A 23,216-nucleotide genomic window follows, 5' to 3' on the forward strand; every position below is an offset into this window, starting at 1 on the left:
GGTGAGAAATGAAGAGGTGGCTGACCTGGGCACATTTCTTAAATAGAGATCCTGGAAGAAGCCACACAATCAGAGAGAGAGGTTCTGGGGCAGACAGTACAAAGTACTCAGTGGTCTTTTCTCAGTCTTCATTCTCTTTGACCTTTTTGTGCCTTTTGACACTGTTGATCACCCTCTCCTCCTTGATACTCTCTTCTCTCTAGGTTTTTGAGACACCACTCTCTCCAGGTTCTACTCTTACCTTTTTGGTCACTCCTTCTCAGTTTCCTTTTAAAAAGGCTCATTAAGATCATCTTCTTTATGTGTATGGGTTCTGTCCTGAGCCCTCTTCTCTTTTCCCTCTACAATACTTCTCTACTTCCTCAGCTCCCATGGATTTAATTGTCATTTCTATGCTGATGGATCTCAGATCTTCCAAGCCTGACCTAACCTCTCTGGTGATCTCCAATTTTGCATATCCAACAGTTTTTCATACATCTTGAACTGGATATCTGGTTAGACATCTTAAATTTGACATATCCAGAATTGAATTAATTATCTTGCCTCCAAACCTTTCCCCATCTCCTACCTTTATTATTGTAGAGGGCAACATTATCCTCCCAGTCCTTCAGGTTTACATCCTTGGCTCCTCACTATCTCATACAACTTCACCTCTGCAACATCTCTCCAATATGTGCCTTCTCTCCTTTGACACCATCACCACTATGGTATAGGCCCTCATCTCTTTACACTTGAACTATTGCTATAGGCTACACTGGTAGCCTGCCTTCCCACTCCAAACCATCTTCTATTCAGTCATCAACATAATTTCATAATTCTATTTGGCATTTAAAGTCTTTCATAACTTATCCCCCTCCTACCTTTCCATTCTTCTTACACCTTACTCCTTGCCATGTACTTCTCAGTCCTGTGACACTGGCCTTGTGTCTGTTCCATGAACAAGACATTCATTCCATCTCTCAATTACACAAATTCTCTTTTGCTGTCCTCCATCCCTGGAATGCTAGGTTCCTCTGCTTTGCCTCCTACTTTCCCTAGTATTCTTTAAGTCCCAACTAAAATTCTATCTTCTATAGAAAGTCTTTCCCAATCCTTCTTCATTCTAGTGACTTCCTCTCATTATTTCCTATTTAAATTGTATATACATGTTTGTACGTATTTATTTGCTAATTGGCTCCTCCATTAGATTGTGAGCTCCTTGAGGGTAGAGAACATTTTTTGCTCCTTTTTGAATCCCCAGAATCTAGCACAATGCTTGGCACATAGTAGGTACTTAATAAATGTTAGTTGACTGTGTATTCCAAGGCTAAAATAACATTCCAGGATGAAAATGGTTTCTGGGTCATGATGGAGAGGTGTATAGTACAGCCTTGTAAGAAATGAAATGTGCATGGTAGCACTGTTATAAAATAAATATGTATACATGCATTAAATTGAATCAAATAATGATTTGTTAAGCACACCGCTATTTGCAAGGATTGAAGTAGGTATAAGGCATATATATGAAAACAGTTAAAAAAAAACAGTTAACCAACACACATTCTAATTGAGTGATATAACATGCACAGTGGAATAATAAAAATAGAGAAGGCAAGGAAGGAGAGGAATGGGTGCAACAATGAAGACATCATGAAGGAAATATCACCTATAAGCTATGAAGAAAGAAGGGAGAAAGAAATATTGAGTTCAGAAAAAGATTAACAACTCAATTTGGTATTACCATATAGAGTTTGTGAAGGAAGAAACAAGTATGAAAAATTGCCGGAAAAGGTAGGTGGGAGTCAAATATATGGAGAGCTTTAAATTTTAAGCATTCAAGCATTTGTGTCTTAATTTTAAAAATCTAAATCAGTCGCTCTGAGGAGGAAAAACAATTGTAACAGGATACAGTGAAGTGTGCACATGTATACACACATAAAGACATAAATGTGTTTATATATTTACATATATACATGTATATTTGTATATATGCATATATAAATATGTGTATGTGTGTGTATATATGTATATATTCTCCCAGTGAAGAACTTCCCTTTACCAATACAGATTAGCAACTGTTCTGCAATTTATGTTCTTAAAGATTGCCTCAGTCACTGAGAAGTTAAGTCACTTGGGCAGGGTCACACATAAGTAAATGAGGGAGGGACCCTTGCTACTCTGGTCTTCTAGACTCTACTGTCACACTAACCCTTCTTTTTAGACTTGGGCATTTATAGAAGCCAGTCAGAAATGAAGTAGGAAGGAAATACTAGAAGAGCTTTATAATCTGTTTTCCTGGGAGAAGTAGAACGCAAATATTATTTATAATATCCCTGTATACATGCATATACCATTTAATATATGTATGTGCAAGTTTTATGTATATGTATGTGTGCAATGTTGGTGATCCAGGGGGGAAGACAACTAATATTATCCTATGGGGTTCTCTTTATATTTCTTGGCACTAGATCATTCTTCTTCTTTGGAATATTTTGTGGGCTAACATATGGGCTGTTTCCACACTAGGGATAAGAATGATTGTACTATGGGAATTATTTTACAAAAGGAAATTTAACTCCCTACTGATTTCATGATCCCCATACTACAATAAAATGGAAGCATTACTTACTGATACTTTCTAACCAGATGATCTTAAAAAGATTGTAGAATTTGAACTGGACTAAATTCTATTTTATCCACATTTTATCTAAATCTTTACTCCTATCTAAAACATCTCCAATGAATGATCACATAGTATCCACTTGAAGAGTTCCCTCTCCTTCAGTGAAAAGGAACCCACTAGGAAGTCAATTCCACTTTCTAATTAAACTCTGTTAGGAAGTTGTTTTATTTTTACCCCTTACATTGAGATGAAATCTGCTTCCACAACTTCCACTCATGGCTTTTACTTCTGCCCTCTGTAGCCAAAACAGAACAGGTCTAATTAATCCATTCCTCTTCCACATGACAAACCTTCAGATATTTGGAGATTGCTATTAAAAAGCACATTATTAAGGGCCACATAGCAAAATGTTATGAAAGTAATATGCGAACAACAAAAAAAATTCATTTTCTTCATCAGAGTATCAGATTTGTTCAAAAGCTAATGGGGTTTGGTCATCCTTATGGAGAAAACCAGAGTTTGAAAAACTCATCCAGTGTAAAGTGGCTAGAGTCTAGGCTGAGTTGAAGTTACAGTTGCTGTCACATTCTGCCTGTGAGTCTAAAGGTGGATTAATTGACCATTTAATCATTAAGTATAGGACTGGGAGTTTCTCTAACTGCACTAAGTCTAGGGAAAAAATGGAGTTGTCTTTTTGTGTACAAGCTATTAGGCAATCTCCAAAAGGACTGACTGTTTTTCTCAACTGAAGGGGAAAGTGGTCTAGAGGCCAAGTATGGAATTGGTCACCTAATCTAAAGGATGATCATTCATCTTATTGCTTGTGAAAATTCCTCATTTGGTGACCAGAGCGCTATTGGTACCAGACGTGAATGTTGAATATGGTAGCTCTCTGCTGAAATAAGATAAAATGGGCAGAGACAACTGAGCAATCCTATCTGTATCTTTACTCTATTGGCATAAAGGAACTACATTTATACCTACCAAAGAAATGGGAGCAAAAAATATAAAGTGATAATTGATGCATAGTTATTTTTAAGATGTCTCTTCCTCTCATTTTAGTATAATCTGAATTGCTTTCTAGTTCAGAAACATAGAAGCAGAAACATAAGGAAATGGCTGGTAATTGATGTGCCAAACTGCTATGCCAGTTTGGAGGGTAATACAACATTCTTTCATTCAACTAATCAGTATTTATCCTCTTAGTTGAAAATATCTGATTTCATTGGGCTTAACTTCACAATGAAATGTTGATGCCATGATTTTTAATATTTCTTGATTACTAGTATTATATGATTACTGCCTTCAAATACTCCAATGGATTTGTGAGCTCATAAATGGAATGCATCCTTAAATGATGCAGATTTTAACACATCCATGTCTGCCCAAGTTGGACTACATGGGTCTAATTATCTCCACTTATACAATTCCCAGATCTATATGTCCAGTTCTAACCTTTTTCTTCACCACCAGTCTCACATCTCTAACTGCTTACGAAACACTTAAAACTGGATGACTTAGAGACATTTTAAACTCAACATGCCCAAAACTGTACTCATTATCTTTTTCCCAAAACTCTCTCCTCTAACTTCTCTATAAGTGTGGAGGGTTCCACATACTCAACAAGGCTCAAAACCTAGGTGTTATTCTCAACCCCTCACTCTCTCTCACCCTCCACATTAAATTATTTAAGTCCTGTCTTTTCTACATTAAAATTTTATTGTGTATAATACTCCCTTATATCTTTTTACATGCCACAACACTGCTTTAGGCCCTCAACACTTAGTGCCTAGACTATTGTAATAGCCTGCTAATATGTCTACCTGCTACAAGTCCCTCCCCATTCCAGTTGATCTATCCAGAAGTCAAATTAATATTGCTAAAGTACAAGTCTGACTCTGTAACCCCCCTTTTTCCAAAAAATTCCACTGCCTCTCTATTGCCTCTAGAATCAAATATGAAATCTTCTCTGTGGTTTTTAAAACTCTTCATAACCTGGCCCATTGACACCTTTCTACTCTGCTGACTCTTTCCCCCATAATATATGACCCAGTGGGCCATTGCCAGTCATCTTGACCTATGTCTTTCCACTGGACTCCAATGACTCTGGAGGAGAGTGAGGCTGATGACTTTGCACAGCTGTCTCACTTAATTCCAATTCACTTGTAAGTTAAGACATCACATTCCTGACGTTATTGGTCCTCTTCAAGAACAAAGACTAACTACAAACAAACAAAAAAACAAGCAAACAACAATGACCCAGTGACACTGGAATCCTTGCTACTTCTCATCCAAGATACCACATCTCCAGATTCTCTGCCTCTTTAATGGATGCCATCCATGCCTGGAACTCTCTCCCTCCTCATGTCTACCTCTGAGCTCCCCTGGCTTCCTTCAAGTCCTAGTTAGAATCCTATTTTCTATACAAACCTTTTTCTGTTCCCTCTTAATTCAAGCATTTTCCCTCTGTTGAATAATTCCAGCTTGTTTGTGCATAGTTGTTTAAAAATTTTCTCCCCCATTAGACTGTGAGGTCCTTGAGAACAAGGCCTGCCTTCCCCGTTTTGGTAATCCCCATGTTTAGCACAGTCTCTGACATATCATAGATATTTAATAATCACTTGTGGACAAACTAACTGACACTGGTTATCTCTTGCCCTCACTTTATATCCAGCCCATGTTCTTTTTGGATTGTACGTTTCTCTGAGGACATGCTTTACTCCAGTTCTTTTTGCCATTCTTTATTTGTTATGTGATACAGTTTGCTCCCACCCACCATGCACTTCTCTATTGTCTCATTTTTAAATATTTGGAGACCATAGTGTTCTATGACTCACATATAACATTTAAGTAAAGCAATTGTTGCAACCCAGGACCTTCCAAAAAATCCTACATTCACCAGCTGTCATGTCCTGCCAATACATCCTAATCTCTTTTCCAATTAAACACCTCAGGAAAATATTATTTTTATTATGCTGATTAGGGAGAAATCATGAGGACACAGAAGAGAGTGGACTAGAAATCAGACATTTGTTGCCTTTCAGAAAAGAAGACAATATGGGTATCTTTCTTTATTCCTTTGGCAGCTTTCTTTGAAATATCAGGATTGAATAACTCCCACTTTGGGAGATGCTGCTATAATAACACCTACCATCCTCCATCTTTCAACACTGTTTCACTTCCTCTTCAGTGTTCTCTTTCCTATAGGAACCTCTGAGTACTCTCCTATAGGTATCCTTGAGTACTTGCTCCTATGAGTACCCCTATTTACACTTGCTCCAAGGGGATTTACTAGCAGGGGTGAGGAACCTGTGGCCTCCAGGCCACATGTGACCCTTTAGGTCCTCAAGTGCAGCCCTTTGACTGAATCCAAACTTCCCAGAACAAATTCCCTTAATAAAAGGATTTATTCTGTAAAACTTGGATTCAGTCAAAAGGCCACACCCAAGGACTTAGAAGGCCACATGAGGCCTGGAGGCCATAGGTTCCCCACCCTTGTACTAGGGAGTATCCTTTTCTCTACTCTCCCACACATCTTGCTGGAAAAATCTCTCCAGACAGATAAACATGCACTAGATCTTTTCTTCTTCCCCCAACATCTTATTGGTGTTGATAGGATAATGAGATTTAGAAAAGGACTTTTAAAATTATCTAATTCATGTAATTCTTACACATTTTAGTGTCATGGATCCCTTTGTCATTCTGGTGATACATACATACATACATACATATACATATATACATACACACACACACACACACACACACACATATATATGTATGGACATCTTTTGTAGAAAATGTTTTTAACTGTATAAAATAAACTACATTGAATTTCAAAGGAAATCAAATATATTGAAATACAATTATTAGAATATTTTTCTGTTCAAAAAAACCAGTTCACAGACTCCAGGCTTAAAACTCCTGATTCTAGTCCAAACTTTCACTTACTTTATAGATGAAGAAACTAAGACTCAGTCAGGAGAAGCCACTTGCCCCAGAGCTAAGATCTAATCTCTCTGAGTTCAGATTTAGTGGTTTTCTTTCCATTACATGGCACTAGTTTTTAGGATTGGCTGGAACATACAGCACATGGGAGCATCTGCATATTATACAGAAGAGAAAAGACAAAGCCCCACCAATACTGTTAAGGGGGAAATGGGGTCATAGGATACAAAGCAACTGAAAGAGCAGGAAACTTGTGGGTCAAAGCTAGGGAGTCAGAGAATGTCAAATTGTTGCACAGTGGGAGAGACTGAGTAGTGGAAGATGAGAACTGACTCAAGGGACAATGTTGACATGAGACAAGTCTGGAGTTAGATAAATGGAGAATGTCAGGAGCAGAAATTTTACTAGTTGACTTTTTATATCCAGTGCATTTTCAGATGGAGCATCATCTTTTTATGGGTTTATGTGCAAAAGTCATATTCTACTATTTCTTAAAGGGGAATGTTTGTCAAATAGTATATCACATGGCTGTTTAATTAGACCCATTTTGGTTGGTCCCAAAGCTAGGACTAATGGTCGGCAATTTCAGAAAAGTCAATTTAGGCATAATATAAGAAAACAAATTGAAAATTTCCTAACAGAGTTGGCCATTTTTTTTAAATGAATGAACTCATGAAATAGTAAATTCTTCATTACCTGAAATTATGAAGCTAGATAGAGAGATAAAATATCTATTAAGCACTAATTATATCCTAGGTATCATGGTAAGTGCTAGGAATACATCCATAAATAAAAAGAAAAATAATCCTCAAACAGTTTATATTTTAGTGGGGGAAGATAATCATAAAAAAGAGTTGAAAAGATTATAGAAAAGGGAGTGAGAAAGGTGTCCAAACAACAGAAGCATGGTAGAGAGGTGACCTGAAGCATCATAAGCTCATTTTAAAGAGGTGTTCATAGCCATTGCTAGGTGATTCATCAAAAGATGGTTCAAGGAGAGACTCATAAATTAGAAGAAGAAACCATAAAGGTGGAGGAATTGCCAGCCTGAGAAGGGCATGGGGTAGCAGTGGTCTGAGGCATCATGACCTAATCTGTGATCTCCTTCTCCTATTCCTACTCATCCTTCTTTTTCTTCTTCATCCTTCTTTCTTTCCTCCTCCTCTTCCTCCTCCTTTTCTTCTTCTTCTTCTTCTTCTTCTTCTTCTTTTTCTTCTTCTTCTTCTTCTTCTTCTTTCTTCTCTGTATTAATGTAGAGAATTTACAGGGTGGGGATAGGGATGGGGCAGGACAGGGAAATGCCTTCTAGAAAAGCAGCTACTCTGCAACTCAAGTCTTAAAGAATTGCCTGTGACATCAAGCAATTAAGGATCTTACCCAGATTCACATAGATCATATATGTCAAAGGTAGTATTTGAACTCAAGTCTTCCTCCTTCAGAGACAGCTCTCTGTAGCACTTGCTGTGCTACACCATGCTGACTCTCCACTTTTTTTCTTCTTCTTCTAAGTCTGTAAATGTAGTAGGATGAATGTAGGTTAAGTGGCTTTACCACCCAGATTATAATGACTGGTATGTTTCTGCTGACAGTTGTAAATGAGGTCTCAGGAAATTCAATTCAATGATCCCTGGAATACACAGACAAGACACTCAAGAAAAGATGCATATGTGTATCATTAGGTTTCTAATCTCCATGACCTATTCATGTCAAGGAAAGGTCAGCTGAGGGTGACAATATTTGTATTGTATTGAGTGAGTACAAATCTTTCCATTACTAACAGAAGATTGGGATGTTATCATCTCTCCCATTCCCTCTTTCCTCTCTCCTCCCCATTGCAAATACTATTTTAACATGCAGTCAAGCTCTAAGACAAATTTAATTAAGTGATGTCAGAGTGTGGTGAAGTTGTGTTGAGGCCAGCAAACATGTTGGCTGTTATCCTGTCAAGGCTCATTAGGCAAAGACACAGAGGTCTTTCTTTTTGCCACACACCCTCTGACAACTCCCAATGGATGTACAGATGAATTCACATTTGATGATTGGGTAATCAGTAGGAACATTTTTAGAAATTGATTGCAATTAATTAAAATAAACCTAAGCAAAATCCCAAAGTTGAAGTACAAACCTAGCATGGCTCTTAGCATTTGTTTGCATATTTCTCTTGAGTATCTAGGGATTATCTATAGTAACCAATTTGTATACATACACACATATACATATACATATGAGTTTATGTGTGTGTGTGTGTGTGTGTGTATTCCTGTGCCTTAGGGCTGGGGGAAGATCATTGTATCATACATCTAGAGCTGGAAAGGAATTTAAAAATTTAGAAATTTAGAAAAATAATCTAGTTTACTTCCTTTATTTTATAGATAAGGAAACTAAAATATCGAGAGGTTAAGTTATAAGACAAGGAAACACCAAAAGTAAGATTGAAGTTCAAGTCCTCTGTCCTTATTGTGATCCTTTCTTTTGCCTACACTCAAAAAGGGCGTATGGGTTATCTCCAAATGCTCTAGATTTCTTAGCTTTATCACTAACAGGAGGGAGAGTTGGGTCTCCACTCAAAACCCTCAGAGGCACCTCTGAGGACTCACTCTGGATCAAGAAAAAATCACTCATTCTGTACCTAGATGTAGAGATCTTTGGAATCAATTATTTAACTAATTGACAAATCAATAAATATTTGTTACTTATTATTTGTCAGACATTGTGCTAAGCTTGGGGATTCAATGAAAGAAGTAGTATAGTCTATATATTCAAAAATCTTATAGGAAAAAATGGAGAAAACTGGGGAGATATTTCAATCTGTGATATTACATGGAATTGCAGAGATTAATATATCTTTAGACAATTCTTATAAATATCAATAGATTTGTACTTAGAGGTTCTGGGTTCCAATCCTGGTGCTACCATTTGCTATTTGTGTGGGCAATTTATTTAACCTTTCTGAGCCTTGGGTAGCTCTGTAAAATAAAGAATTTGGACTAGATAATCTCTAAATAATTTTCATCTCAATAACACCTATGAATCAGATCTCTAAAAGAGTTATTCTTTGAAAGATGGTTTTTAACCCCAACAGAAGCAGCTTTGCATTACCAGAATTGATGCTTCAGGGCTCAGCAGTTAGCTTAGTAGAGCTATCCTAAATATACTGGAATCTGTAATGCCTATCCCCCCATTCCTATTTTATAACTGAGGTGCCTCATCAAAGATGAACCCATAGACTCTCCAAAGAGAAAAAAAGACCTATGCGTCCCCATAGGAACAGCTGAGACATATAGGACTCTAGCATTGGTTCAAAAGCTGAGGGGCTTTGTAGATAGCTCTTTTTGTGGTGGCACAAAACATGAAAACTAAGGGGATTTCCAACTACTGAGCAAAGGCTGAATAAGTCGTGATGGGACATTAGTGTGCTATAAAATTTGAAGAAGTAGATTATTTCAAAAAGACACAGAAAGATTTATATGAATTGATGCAGAGTGTGAAGTGGGCAGAATCATAACAATTTGCACTATAACATCAATAATATGAAAGTGAACAATTCTGACATTAAATAACCTCAGTTTTAAACTGATGAAGAAAGGAATTGGCAGAATCAGGAGAACAACTTGTGCAATAATGACAACATGGTTGAAACAAACAACTTTGAGTGCTGTAAGAATTATTGTCACTGCATTAAGCATTCATGATTCCAGAGAACTGATGGGGAAACATACTATCCATTACAGAGAGGATGTAGAATGATTATATATCTATAAAGCCATGGAGGTAATTTGCTTTGCTTGCTTCTATATATTTGTTACAAGAAATTAATTTTTTCTTCCTTGTTATTCAAAGGGGTAAGGAATAGGAGGGAGAAAAATATATTTCTGTTAATTTTAAAAGTGAAAATTTCAAGGAGCGGGGCTGGTTATAGATGTGAAATATTGCATGCACTTCAAGATGAGATTACTGAATCATTTATTTTGTTTAACTCCTTTGCTTTGTTACAAGAGCTGTCTCATGAAGTGGAAGCAATCTGTAAATATTTGGAATGTAGAAACAAAATAAATCAATGAAATTGTAAAAAGAAAGGGAAAATGTTATAAAAATGAGATTTTTATAAATACGTAGGGAATGGCAATCTAATTTTCTCTTAAATTATGTGGAACTAAAGGTCCAAAGACATAATTAGTTTAAGCTATCCATTTCACAATGGAGACTATTTAAAATACTTTATTTAGGGGAAAAACTAGATGCAATCTTGATAAAGCCTACCTATAAAGAACATCAAAATGCTCAAATCCAGATTATACTTGTATATATCATGATTAAAGCCAGATTCATCAATATTTCCTTTAAATGTGCTGCTCTTTCTTTCTCTTTCCGTGACACAATTCTGATTTCACTTTCTTTGTCTATGACACCACAATTTACCCAATCTCCCAAACTCAAAAGCTTGTGATCTTTGATTCTTCTCCCTACTTCACATATATTATCCAGTTGGGTGTTACTGTGTCAGTCACATCTCTCAGATAGGCCTCTATATTTCTATTCCTGCTGTCCCCACCCTAATGTAGGATTTCAAAATTACCTGTCAGGCTCTCTCATCTCTTCCCAACTAATATCTTGGTCTGGATTCTTTTAAATACCCTAAACAGGGCATGTGCTTTCCTGAACCTGTGAGAGAAAGAGAAAGAGAAAGAGAAAGAGAGAGAGAGAGAGAGAGAGAGAGAGAGAGAGATAGGTTGAGAGAGAGAGAGAGAGAGAGAGAGAGAGAGAGAGAGAGAGAATGAGAATTTATTAAACATTCTATATGTTTGACAATGGGCTAAGTACTGGGGATATAATTATAAACAAGCAAGACTCAAATTAACATTCTACTAGGGAAAGGCACCACATGAAGGGAGCAGTGGAAAGGTGGCATGACTGTGAAGAAGCATAGAAGGCTTGGGCCCTAGCAAGAGAAGGTGAAAGCTCATCTACCATATCTGAGGGATCTAGAGGCAGAGAACAAATTTCCATGATGGGAGGAAGATAAAGATGATTCTTATTAATACAAATCTCTTAAGGTTTGCAAAATGCTCACCATTCATTATTTCATTTGATCTTATTATCACCATGTTGTACAGATAAGGAAATTGAGGCACAGAGCAATTAAATGACTTGCCCAGAGTCACATAGTAAACTTCTAAAACAGGATTTAAATTCAGGTCTTCAAAACTATGTGTCCTGCACCTAATCTGCTATACCACACTGTCTCCATGCTTTATCTCAAATTGATTACTAGGCTTAGAATATCTTTCATCTGCATCTTTGTCTATCAAATTCCTTCCCATGCTACTACTAACTCAAGTGTCATCTATTCCATGATGACTTCTCTTGTCATCATAATTAGCAACCATCTTTCCTCATGAACTTTACAAAACACTTTACTTTTGTGGTTTCTAATATAGTATGATCAGCACGTAATATTGTATGCTATAGTTATTGGGGTTTGTGATTTATTCCCTTACTAGATTGTAAACTTCTTGAAGGTAGAGATGATGTCTTATCTAAAAGTTGAATTTTTCATAGCCCTAAACGCAGAGATCTACACACAGCAGATATTTAAGAACTGTTGAATTAATGAATTACTTAGGTTTATATAAAATGTGTAGTTAGACAATAAGGAATAATTACCTCTTCAGTGACCATTTGGATTTGTAAGGAATTTATTTATATGAAATAATAAAAACACAACTCAGCTCCCCTAAACTTAATGCACAATGCTCATTTGGTCCACACTATGGGAAGAGAAGGCTGACAAAGAATATTTCTCTTACTCTGATCTTGACTTTAAATGTTTGCAGTGTATTAAATATTCTTCATTATTAGCAATGAGTCTTTTTTTCACAATCCTCTTATAATTTAAACCACACCCTTATAAATTGACCAAATAAATATAAAAGAGGGAGAAGTCAAAACCATGTTTTATTTTCAGTGATTTTCTCTCTGCCACAAGTTTCTAAATAATGTCACTGATTATGCTGAAAGAAAATTCAAACTAATACAGTGGTTGTAATGCCCTTGGCTACCTTCTTTTACTCCTTCTCTAATCAAATGCAGCTGTCACTGAATCCTTTCCACACTGTTGATTCAAATATAATGAATACTATATGACCTAGGAGACACAAACACACACACCTATATATAAACATATATGTACACACACACACACACATATGTATATAATATATACATAAATATATGTTGTTTTGTTGTGTATTTATATGTGTGTGTTTGTTTTTTGGAGTTACATACTATTTTTACTTAGTTGTTAAAATATGTTAAACTTTTAAAAATTTCATTTGTTGTGACAGATTTGAAATTCTTTAGCTGTTTCTTATTTTTAAAAATATCTAAAAACATGATGATGGTCTCTTGAAGTTGTCTTCTAAATATATTGTTTTCTAACATCAGTAGGCCTACAAAAGTACTAGAGACATGAAGTGTTTATTATAGCCTTGATTTTAGTTTAGTTCAATAAGCATTTATCAGCACCTATTCAGGATAAGGCACTGTGGTAGGAGCTGGAAATACTCACATGGATTTGTGATTCTATCCTACAAGCACTCCTTCCAATAACAAAGAACATGACCTGTCTGTGCCTGCTTATCCTATATGACTCTTGCCTATACCTCCCATAAATTTACCACTGGGAGTCCATTCAACATGTTGGGAGTCAGCCTTGAGTCTTCTTGACATTGTGAGGATACCAATGGATCGTGTAGGTTGACCATTGGTTATTCCACACTCTCCCAACGTGACCAAAATTATCTTTTTCAGTGAGATGTTTCTTTGATGACATATTTTTATACCACTTCTCCCTCATATTCTTGCTTCAATCCATCCTGTTCAACTTTGTTGCCTTTTGAATGAGCCCTAGCTCCAGTTCTTCTGGGACTCTACTCTTTTATGCTTTACAGCTATAAATCACCAGAATAATATTGATATGGTTTAATGAGCTTTTGTCTCGAGGACAAGCTCAAAGATTCTAAAGTGACTTTACAATTTCTGAATGGCAGTCTAACCTGCTCTTCTATTAAACTTTTGGCTCAGATCACTGTGTTCCCTAGATATATATTCTGAGGGATAGATAGGTAAACAGTTCCTGACCTTAAGAGGCTTACATTCATATATATCTATGAATAAAGCACATACATAAATATAGCACACAGAATTTTTATCCATGGTATTCTGATAACTAAATGAATATTATTTTGCCCTTTGGAAAGTAGGATTAACCCTATTATTCACTGGGAGAGGAAAAGACATCTGTTTTATGTGCAAAGTTTACAGAATAGTGTGTTAGAGCATGTTGTCTTCTTTAAGATAACCTTAAACTAAAGCAGCATGGTATCCTGCAGAAGAGAAAAGAGATGACCTGTTCTAGGTCTACCAATCATTTCACTTCAGATCTTGGTAGAGATAGTCTAGGGCCCTGAGTCCAAGAGCCCTGCCAATAATAACAATGTCCAGATTATAGGCACTGTATCGAGTCTGGCCCCAAGTTTTCATTGATGGGAACAACCCTTGTTGAAAACAGGATTATTGGGGCAGGTAGGTGGCACAGTGGATAGAGCACTGGCCCTGGAGTCGGGAGGACCTGAGTTCAAATCTGGTTTCAGACCAGACACTTGACACATATTAGCTGTGTGACCCTGGGCAAGTCACTTAACCCCAATTGTCTCACCAAAATAGCAACAAAAACAACAAAAATGAATCAACAAACAAAAAGAAACTTTGGGGCAGCTAGTTGGCACAGTAGATAGAGCTCTGGCCTTGGAGTCAGGAGGATCTGAGTTCAAATCTGGCCTCAGACACTTGAAACTTACTAGCTATGTGACCCTGGGCAAGTCATGTAACCCCAATTGCCTCACCAAAAAGCAAAAAAAAAAAAGAAAAAGAGGAATATTCTCTTTACCCCCTATACCAACTGCCAAAAATGACCACTGATGGAAATTTGCTTCAGCCCCAGCTCCTCAAAAACCATAGTTAATGAAGATCCTGGAAATAAAGTTCCTGTCACCAAAGTCATCATCAGTGGCTCAAGTAAATATGGTTTCATCAATCAAAATGGCATAAAATAAAACACTTTACTGTCTTCTTTGTCCATTGGGTCTTTCCATCTGACTTGTAGCTGAAACCTACTATATGTATTGTCTCCCCATATTATAATTTGAACTACTAGAGACCATGGACTGTCTTGCTTTTCTATTCATATCCTTAGTGCTTGCTAAATAGTAAGTGTTTGATAAATGCTTTAAAAATTCAAACATTCACTAATTCATCAGGTTGTATACAATCCCTAAAATGGCATCTTTTCAGTGTTTGCCTTGTTTGATTTACCACAATTGATTGATGACAAGGGGCTCTAGTTAATGCAATTTAGTTGTACAGGCAGCCCCTAACAACAGATCAACCTTTTACAATTACAGTAGGCATTGCTGTCAAGTAGGCATAGTGTCACTCTGCTCTAGTGATTAGGAATTAAGCATGTTACTTTATTTTTCAAGTACTTAAGTTGATGTTTGAGAAGATTGGGGTCCATTGATTGATACCACATGTGAAATCCTGTTTGTTCCCATTAGTGTCCTCAGCAAGAATATCCTTGATTCATATATAGAATATTTGCATAAAGATTTTGTGTAGGGGGATAGTAGACATATACAGTAATTTTTAATATTTTCTTCCTCCCTCTTTTTGGCATGAATAAAGGCTGAGTCCTTTTGCATGCCTTTTCTATCTTCCCACATTCAGAGACCTTGCACACTGATTCCTTAGTGCTCTCACAGGTGTGTCTCCTCCAATATGCATCCATATTGACTTGGTCTTTCCCATCTTCATTTCATTTGGTGTTCTTTCTAAATACTCTATATGTTCCCTGGGCACTGTGATCTTACAATCCACCTGCGGTAGTTTCACCATTCTTGATGGTGAAAAGAGTTAATTAAAATAATTTTCACTGATCTTTTCCATTTGCCTTCAACTTGTTGTTCTCTTTCTATTTTTATCCTTAAATGCCCTTGGTATGACTTTGCTTGGTTGGAGCTCCTATCAAGCTTCATTTAAGTGAGTTTTACCCTTCAATTCTTTCTCTTGGCTTTATTAAATAAGAATCCTCATAATCATCCATCATCCTTTCTATGGAAAGTTCTACAAATAAGTTTATATTCTAATATGATTTCCCTTTGGCTATAATCTCTTCTTATTTTATAAGTTAGTCATATGTTTGTTGACTAAGGTACTTTCTGGGTTCAAGGTCTTGTGGCAATTGATTTCAATTGATTAAATTTCAATTTTTAATTATTATAATCACTGTCAATGTCATTTATGTCAACTGACCATTTTTATTATCCATTAATTATTTAAGTATTTTATCATTGAGTTGTTTCAATTGTATGCCATATCTTTTTCTCATTATTATTCTTTACTTTGTTTTACCTAATTATGAAATTTCCCCTAACAAGCCAGTGGTTTGACTGTACAAAAATTACAAGCTATTTCCTGTCTTTAAAAAATATACTCCATTTCATTTATTGTGATATTATTTTGTGTTATCCATGTCCAATGTCCTACAATTATTTCTTTAAGAAGATATCCATGATACAAAGTCATGTTTTCTCTTCAGTTCATCTATTGTGATATTATTTTGTGTTATCCATGTCCAATGTCTTACAATTATTTCTTTAAGAAAATATCCATGATACAAAGTCATGTTTTCTCTTCAGTCTATAAGTCTTTGGCCACCTCCCATTCTTTCTTCCCAGACCATTCTTTTTCATATTTTTACAACCATCTTTTCCCTCATTTTGCAAGTTACCAAATATAAGAGCATATGTTGATTCAGTTTGGAAGGTGCATCAAGTTCTTTGTAGAATTTTTATATCTCTTGAGCTTCAGCAACTTAAGTTTGTGCATAAACTGCAAATATTTTCATGGTAGTCTTTTGCTATAAATATTTAATATCTGTATTTCAATCTGTGATCACTAGATATCTCATGAAATAGTGTTTCTTGTAGCCTTTGGATATATAATAAAAACAATTTCCCTACTCATTTCACTAAGGAACACCTGTAACTAATGTTTTATTTAGCAGCAATTCCCTTATTTCTTTTGGCTTAATTTATTTCACAAATGCCAAGTTAAAAATGATTAAGTTGCTTCAGCATTGTGTCCATTGGTTGGCTACTTGACCATGATCTCACTTTCAGAGCCCTGCTAATTTAATTAAGGTTTATAAACCCTAAATCCTGTGTAATTCATAATACCCCTCTTGACCCCTTTTCCATCACAGAAGCAGAAGTCATTTTGTATTTTTCTGTTCTAACGGTTGCCACAGAGAAAGAAGGACAGACATAAAGACAGATACAGACAGATAGACACAAAAATGGACAGAAAGAGAAAGAAAGGAAGGAAGGAAGAAAAAAGAAAGATCAACAATTTTCTAGTTTACACTTATGATGAAGCTCTTCCTACATCACTGGGCTATTCTTTGGGAAACAGATTTAGTCTTTTTCTGGGGCCCTGCTTTCTAGCATTGTAAGACCTTCTTGACCTAACAGTCCCTGGTAAAATCTTTTAGAATACAGAATATCTTCCATCTCATTGTGAGTTACTAAACTCAGATTTTGTGAGCTGCCTCCTTTCTCATTGATATCAAGCCTACATTTTTCCATTCTTGTTAAATTTCAATCACTATGACCTTTTCCACTCCACTTCCACTACATACAAGATAATCATCATAATATCAACAACATCTTCCACTTAGCTGATCATAACTTTTTTTTTTTTTGTGAGGCAATTGGGATTAAGTGGCTTGCCCAGGGTCACATAGCTAGTAAGTGTCATATGTCTGAGGTTGGGTTTGAACTTAGGTTCTCCTGACTCCAAGGCTGGAGCTCTATCTACTGCACCACCTAGCTGCCCCCAAATTTTTTTCATAACCTTTTGTCATTCCAAATTACTCTATGCATTACTTCCCCAACCCTTTTCTTCATTCTCATCATGATCTCCAATTTCTCTACCACTCAGATCTTTTGCATATCACCTCTCTTACGATGGTGACACTCTCCTTCCTTTCCCATCTTGACCCCTTGTTGAATCATTTTACCTCTACAGTGTCATATACAATGGAATTCCTTGACCCTAAGTCCTATCACTGATCACATCTTACCAAACCCAAACCTTGGATTAATCTCACAGTCTTCCTTCTTTGATCTTATTCACATGCTACTTTTATCTCAGATGTGTCCTCACTACATCAAGTCCCTCCTTTTAGATCTCCATAACTAATTGGATTCTCACTCATTGCAGTGGTTATCCAAACTTCTCCATCTTTTCTCAAGTTTCCCATGGTACTCCCATGGTCTAAGCTCAAGATCTTGCTTTATACTTCACTGACAACTTATTGAGTCCCATTACTGACAGGTCCCTCCTGTCCACTCATCTACTTCTCACATTAGTCCATTATATAGAATATATAATATAGAATAGTTCTCACAATTATCCTACATGCTTTTTTAGTCATATCCTCTCTCATCTTCTCCAACAGATTGCCCTTTTTATCATTTCCCACTCTCATATCTTCAATCTCTATCTATTGGCTCCTTTTCTGCTGCCTACAAACACACTCATGTCCTCCCCATACTCAACAAGCTTTACTTGGATCCTACAATACCTTGTAGCTATTGTCCTCTACCTCACCTCCCTTTTATGGCTAAACTTCATTACAAAGTCATCTACACTTGGAGACTCCAATTCCACTCTTTTCATTTTGCTTTCAAACCTTTTGTAATTTGACTTCTTATCTCATGGTTTGACTGAAATTACTCTCTCCAAAGTCATGAATGATATCTTAATTATCAAATTTGATTCCAATCCTCATCCCTCTTAGCTTTCTTGACCTTTCTGCAGCTTTTAACATATTCAGTTCCCCTCTGAGGCAGCTGGTAGCACTGTGGATAAAGTACTGGGCCTTGAGTTAACATGACCTGAGTTCAAATCCAGCCTCAGACACTTACTGGTTGTGTGAATCTGGGAAAGTCACTTACTCTCTGTTTCCCTCCATTTCCTGATCTGTAAAATGGGGGTAATAATAGCACATTCCTCTCCAGATTGTTGTGAGTATCAGATGAGATCTGTGTAAGATACTTTGCACAGTGCTTAGCACATAATAAGGACTTACTAAATGCTTTCCCCTTCTCCTGTCCCCTTCAGGGGCTGTGATTTATATTAAGTTTCACCAAAATCTGTAAAATGAAGAGTTCTGCTATTCATATTCTCTGCAATGATAACAGAATAGAAATTTTAATTTTATTGCATTTACTATACAATTGAAGATAAATCATTCTTTAAATCATTAATTTACCTAACTTTAGTTTAGTCTGACTAGACTAAATATTCTCCCTTCCTTCATGCTGCCTTTGTGGGAAGAAATGAGAAAATACATGTTTTGCAGCGGTATAGAGCCAGAAAGGAGAGGAAGTTATTGGAGAGAAAAGCATCAAGGAGGGATAGTGGTTAAAAAGCTTTAAATATTAAAGGCCCTACTGAGCAGATGATGTTTGATGTGAAAGGGAGGAGTGACCACAAGGAGACTGGGGAGGAAGAATGAATGAGATGACCATAGCAGTGTCAAAGGAAGGTTATTTTGGTGGATTTATTTTGGACTGAGACAGTCTGCATGAGCTATTAAGGAAGTTGCAAAATGAGGAAGTTACCAAAGCAGGAGAGTCCCAGTAGAGCTAGAAAGGAAAGGTCTCATTTTGAAAAGGGAGAGAAAGAAAAAAAAAACAATTACCACTCAGTGATGTTTTCTGGGGTCTTATCCTTCTGTCCATTTCCTTCTACTTGTTTTTATAAAAAGAAAAAAACATTTATTTAACTGGGAAAGTTATACTCAGTAAGACTACTAAATATATATTTTGGTTTTCCATTCTATCTCTAGTGGTTTTTACAATTCAAATATGATTATTAAGGATTTAATAAATGTGAATAAAAACAAAAAACAAAGGGTCTGGGCTCCTGAGCCCAGTGAATAACCATAATAGTTTTGAGCTACATATTTATATTTCACACTTTGTTATGATAAGAAATTCAGGGAACTCTCACATGAACCTTCACAAATACAACCAGAAACTGATACAATAAAACTTATTCTCCTCCATTCCACTCCCAATATATTAAGTTTTTCCCACTAAGTGAGAAATGGACAACCTTGATTATTTTATTAACATTAATTCAATCTGCACACATTGATTGAGTATGTACTAAACATAAGACACAGCTCTAAACTGTAGATAGTAATGTAGGCTTATATGTCTAAAAGAGCTAGAAAAGAGCTATAAGTGTATCTAGCCATATTCCTTTATTTTACACATGAAGAAAATGAAGTTTCTGAAGATTAAATTACTTGCCCAAGGTCAAGCAGGTAACAAGTATCAGAATCAAGGTTTGAATCTGTCTTCTTTGTCTTCAGAGTCAGTGCTTTTAAAACTAGGTCCCCTAATGTACTTAGTTCATTGGTATCATTAATGTTCAAATGAATCCTGCAGTCTGGTGAGTGGAAGTTTCCCTAAAATAAAGGGACACTCAGTAAAAATATTTCTGAGCAGGGTAGGATACAAGAAAGGCATATATGATGATGGCAGAGTTCACACTTTAGAATTTTTGTTTCTTCCACAGTGCCTTGTACTTCATAGGCTCCTATTTGATGCATTAATTTTTGCAAAATGGTATTCAATCACTTCCTTTTTGTTAATTTGGACCATTGTATAGCTAATGTCAATGAAAAAATGGAGAGAAATTGAAAAATTCTCAAGTTGTCAACCTACCAAATTGAGACAGAAATGTACATTTCTCAAACATCAGTACGTTAAGGATACCAGAAGGAATCCACTGGTGATAATCTAGAGTTGTACCATTTTATACCAGGGTTGGCAAGCAGACAGTTGCTTACTTCTGAAACTCAAAGCAATTATTGTACTTTGTGGGTGAATATACAGGTGAAATGCAAAATGAAGCTAGATTTCAATTATTTTTTAATCAAAGCACTGGGATGATTACTTTTGAGTGGAAAAAGTTCATATTTTCCTTTGTGGGCCAAATTGAATGGCTTTCCTAGGACTATGCCTCCTCTCTCTACTTCCACCCTCCCATCCCTTTGCTCCTCCTCACCAACATCATAAAAGTCAATTTAACACAAAAAAATTAAGCAGAAGAAAGCTTTTAAGAAGACAGGCATTAACAGAAGTGAAAAGATAGTGATTTCCCAAAGTAACCGTGATGAAGTGTGTCTTACAAGATAATTCTATGGTTTTAAAGGCATACACATTTATAGTGGAACAAAGTTCACTCTGTTCCTCTGAAAATAAAAAGAATAAAGCAGGGAATTTGTAAAGTTTTTGTCTTGTTGGAAGTGACCTGCCTGTCAGTGCTGGAAATCCTCTGTTTCATATCTTCTGAAGGTCCTTGTGGCTTCATCAGATTCTTAGATGATGGTAACAGAATGATAGTTATCCTTGGGTTTTCTATTGCACAATGGATCTGTAATCTTGGCCAAATTTCTATGCTTAGATGATGCTTTTTCCAGTATGTTTAGCAAGGGGAAAGGAGAATGATAAAAATCCAGTCTCTACAAGTGGGGACAGAGGCCTATAATTGTGATTTCTTTGGTAAAAGACACTCCTCCTACCAAGGCAGGACTATATCTTCTCTCCAACTAATAGTGTTAAAGAGGTTAAGTAATTTGTACATGATCACCCAGGCAGTATGTGACTGAGAAGGAACTTTAATATGGATCTTCCTGACTTCAAGGCAACCTCCATCCAGTGTAATATTAAGAGTATTAATTTTAAATTAATATTTTGGGTAGTCTAAGAAATGTGTGATCCTTAGTGCTGTCATTAGGACAAGATTATACCTCTTACGACAATGGGTCATATTCATCAATTTGTTTCAAATATGGGATGCCAATTGTACCACTTAAAACTCTTTGTAGCTAGCATCAAAACCTTCAAGTCACCACACCTGAAAATAGCCCTAGTGCTCTTTCAGTGTGTCTGATTACCTGGCACTGGCACTGTGCTCCCTAACTCCACCCACTCACACCTTTCTCTCTTTGTCTCTCGGGTTTAACCTACAATTACCACCTCCCCTTCCTGTTACCCTCTATTATTTTTTATTTAAATAGTATTGTATATTTTCCTCAATTGCATATCAAGAAAACTTTTAGCATTCATTTTTACAGAATTTTGATTTCCAAATTTTTCTCCCTCACCTCCCCTCTTCTGGAAATGGAAGGCAGTTTGATATAGTTTATATGTATTCTATCATATAAAACATTTGCATATTTGTCACAATTGTGGAAGAAGAAATAGGTCAAAAGGAAAAAAAATGAGAAAGAATAAAGTAAATGAAAAAATATGCTTTGATCTGCATTCGGAGTCCATCAGTTCTTTGTCTGGATATGGATAGCATTTTCTTTTGTGAGTCCTTTGGACTTGTCTTGGATCATTATGTTGCTGAGAAGAGCGGAGTCATCCATAATTGATCAACATACAATATTGCTGCTACTGTGTACCGTGTTTTCCTGGCTCTACTCATTTCACTTTGCATCAGTTTGTACAAGTCTTAACCAGTTTTTCTGAAATCTTCCTGCTCACCATGTCTTATTGCATAACAGTATTCCTTTACATCCATATACCACAGCCTGTTCAGCCATTTCCCAGTTGATGGGTATCCCCTCAATTTCCAATATCTTGCCATCATGAATAGGGCTGCTATAAGTATTTTTGCACATGTAGGTTCTTTTCTCTTTTTTATGATCTCTTTGAGATACAGAGCTTGTAGTGGTATTGCTAGATCAAATGGTATGCACAGTTTGGTTGCTTTGGACATAGTTCCAAATTGCTCTTCAGAATAGTTGTATCAGTTCACAAGTAGACCAACAGTGCATTAGTGTCCCAATTTTCCCACATTCTCTCCAACATTAATAATTTTCCTTTTTCATCATATTAATCAATCTGATTGCTGTGAGATGGTATTTCAGAGTTGTTTTAATTTGCATTTCTCTTGAGAGGGTGTCCATCAATTGGGGAATGACTGAGCAAGTTGTGGTATATGAATGTGATGGAATACTATTGTGCTATAAGAAATAATGAACAGGCTGACTTCAGAAAAACCTGGAAAGACTTGTATGGTCTGATGCTGAGTGAAGTGAGCAGAACCAAGAGAACATTGCACACAATAACAGCCACATTGTATGATGACTAATATTGATTAACTTAACCCTTACTGGCAATACAAGGATCTAAGAAATCCCCAGAGGCGTTGTGATAAAAAATGCTATCCATATCCACAGAAAGAACTATGGAAGTTGAATTGCTATTTTTTTCTCTTCTGGTTAGTTTTGTTTCTTCTTTCTGACAGTTCCTCCTATTGGTTTTAATTTTTACTTACAATATTATTAATGTGAAAATATGTTTAATGTGAATGTAAATGTATAGCCTATATCAGATTGTGTGCCATCTTGGGGAGGGTGGTGGGGAAGGAGGGGGAGAAAAATTTTAAATTCAAAAGCACATGGAAGTGATTATTGATAAATCAAAATAAATTAATTAAAAAATAATTTGCATTTCTC

Source organism: Vombatus ursinus, unplaced genomic scaffold (genome assembly GCF_900497805.2).
Source record: "Vombatus ursinus unplaced genomic scaffold, bare-nosed wombat genome assembly UNPS02006779.1, whole genome shotgun sequence".
Lineage (NCBI taxonomy): Eukaryota > Metazoa > Chordata > Mammalia > Diprotodontia > Vombatidae > Vombatus > Vombatus ursinus.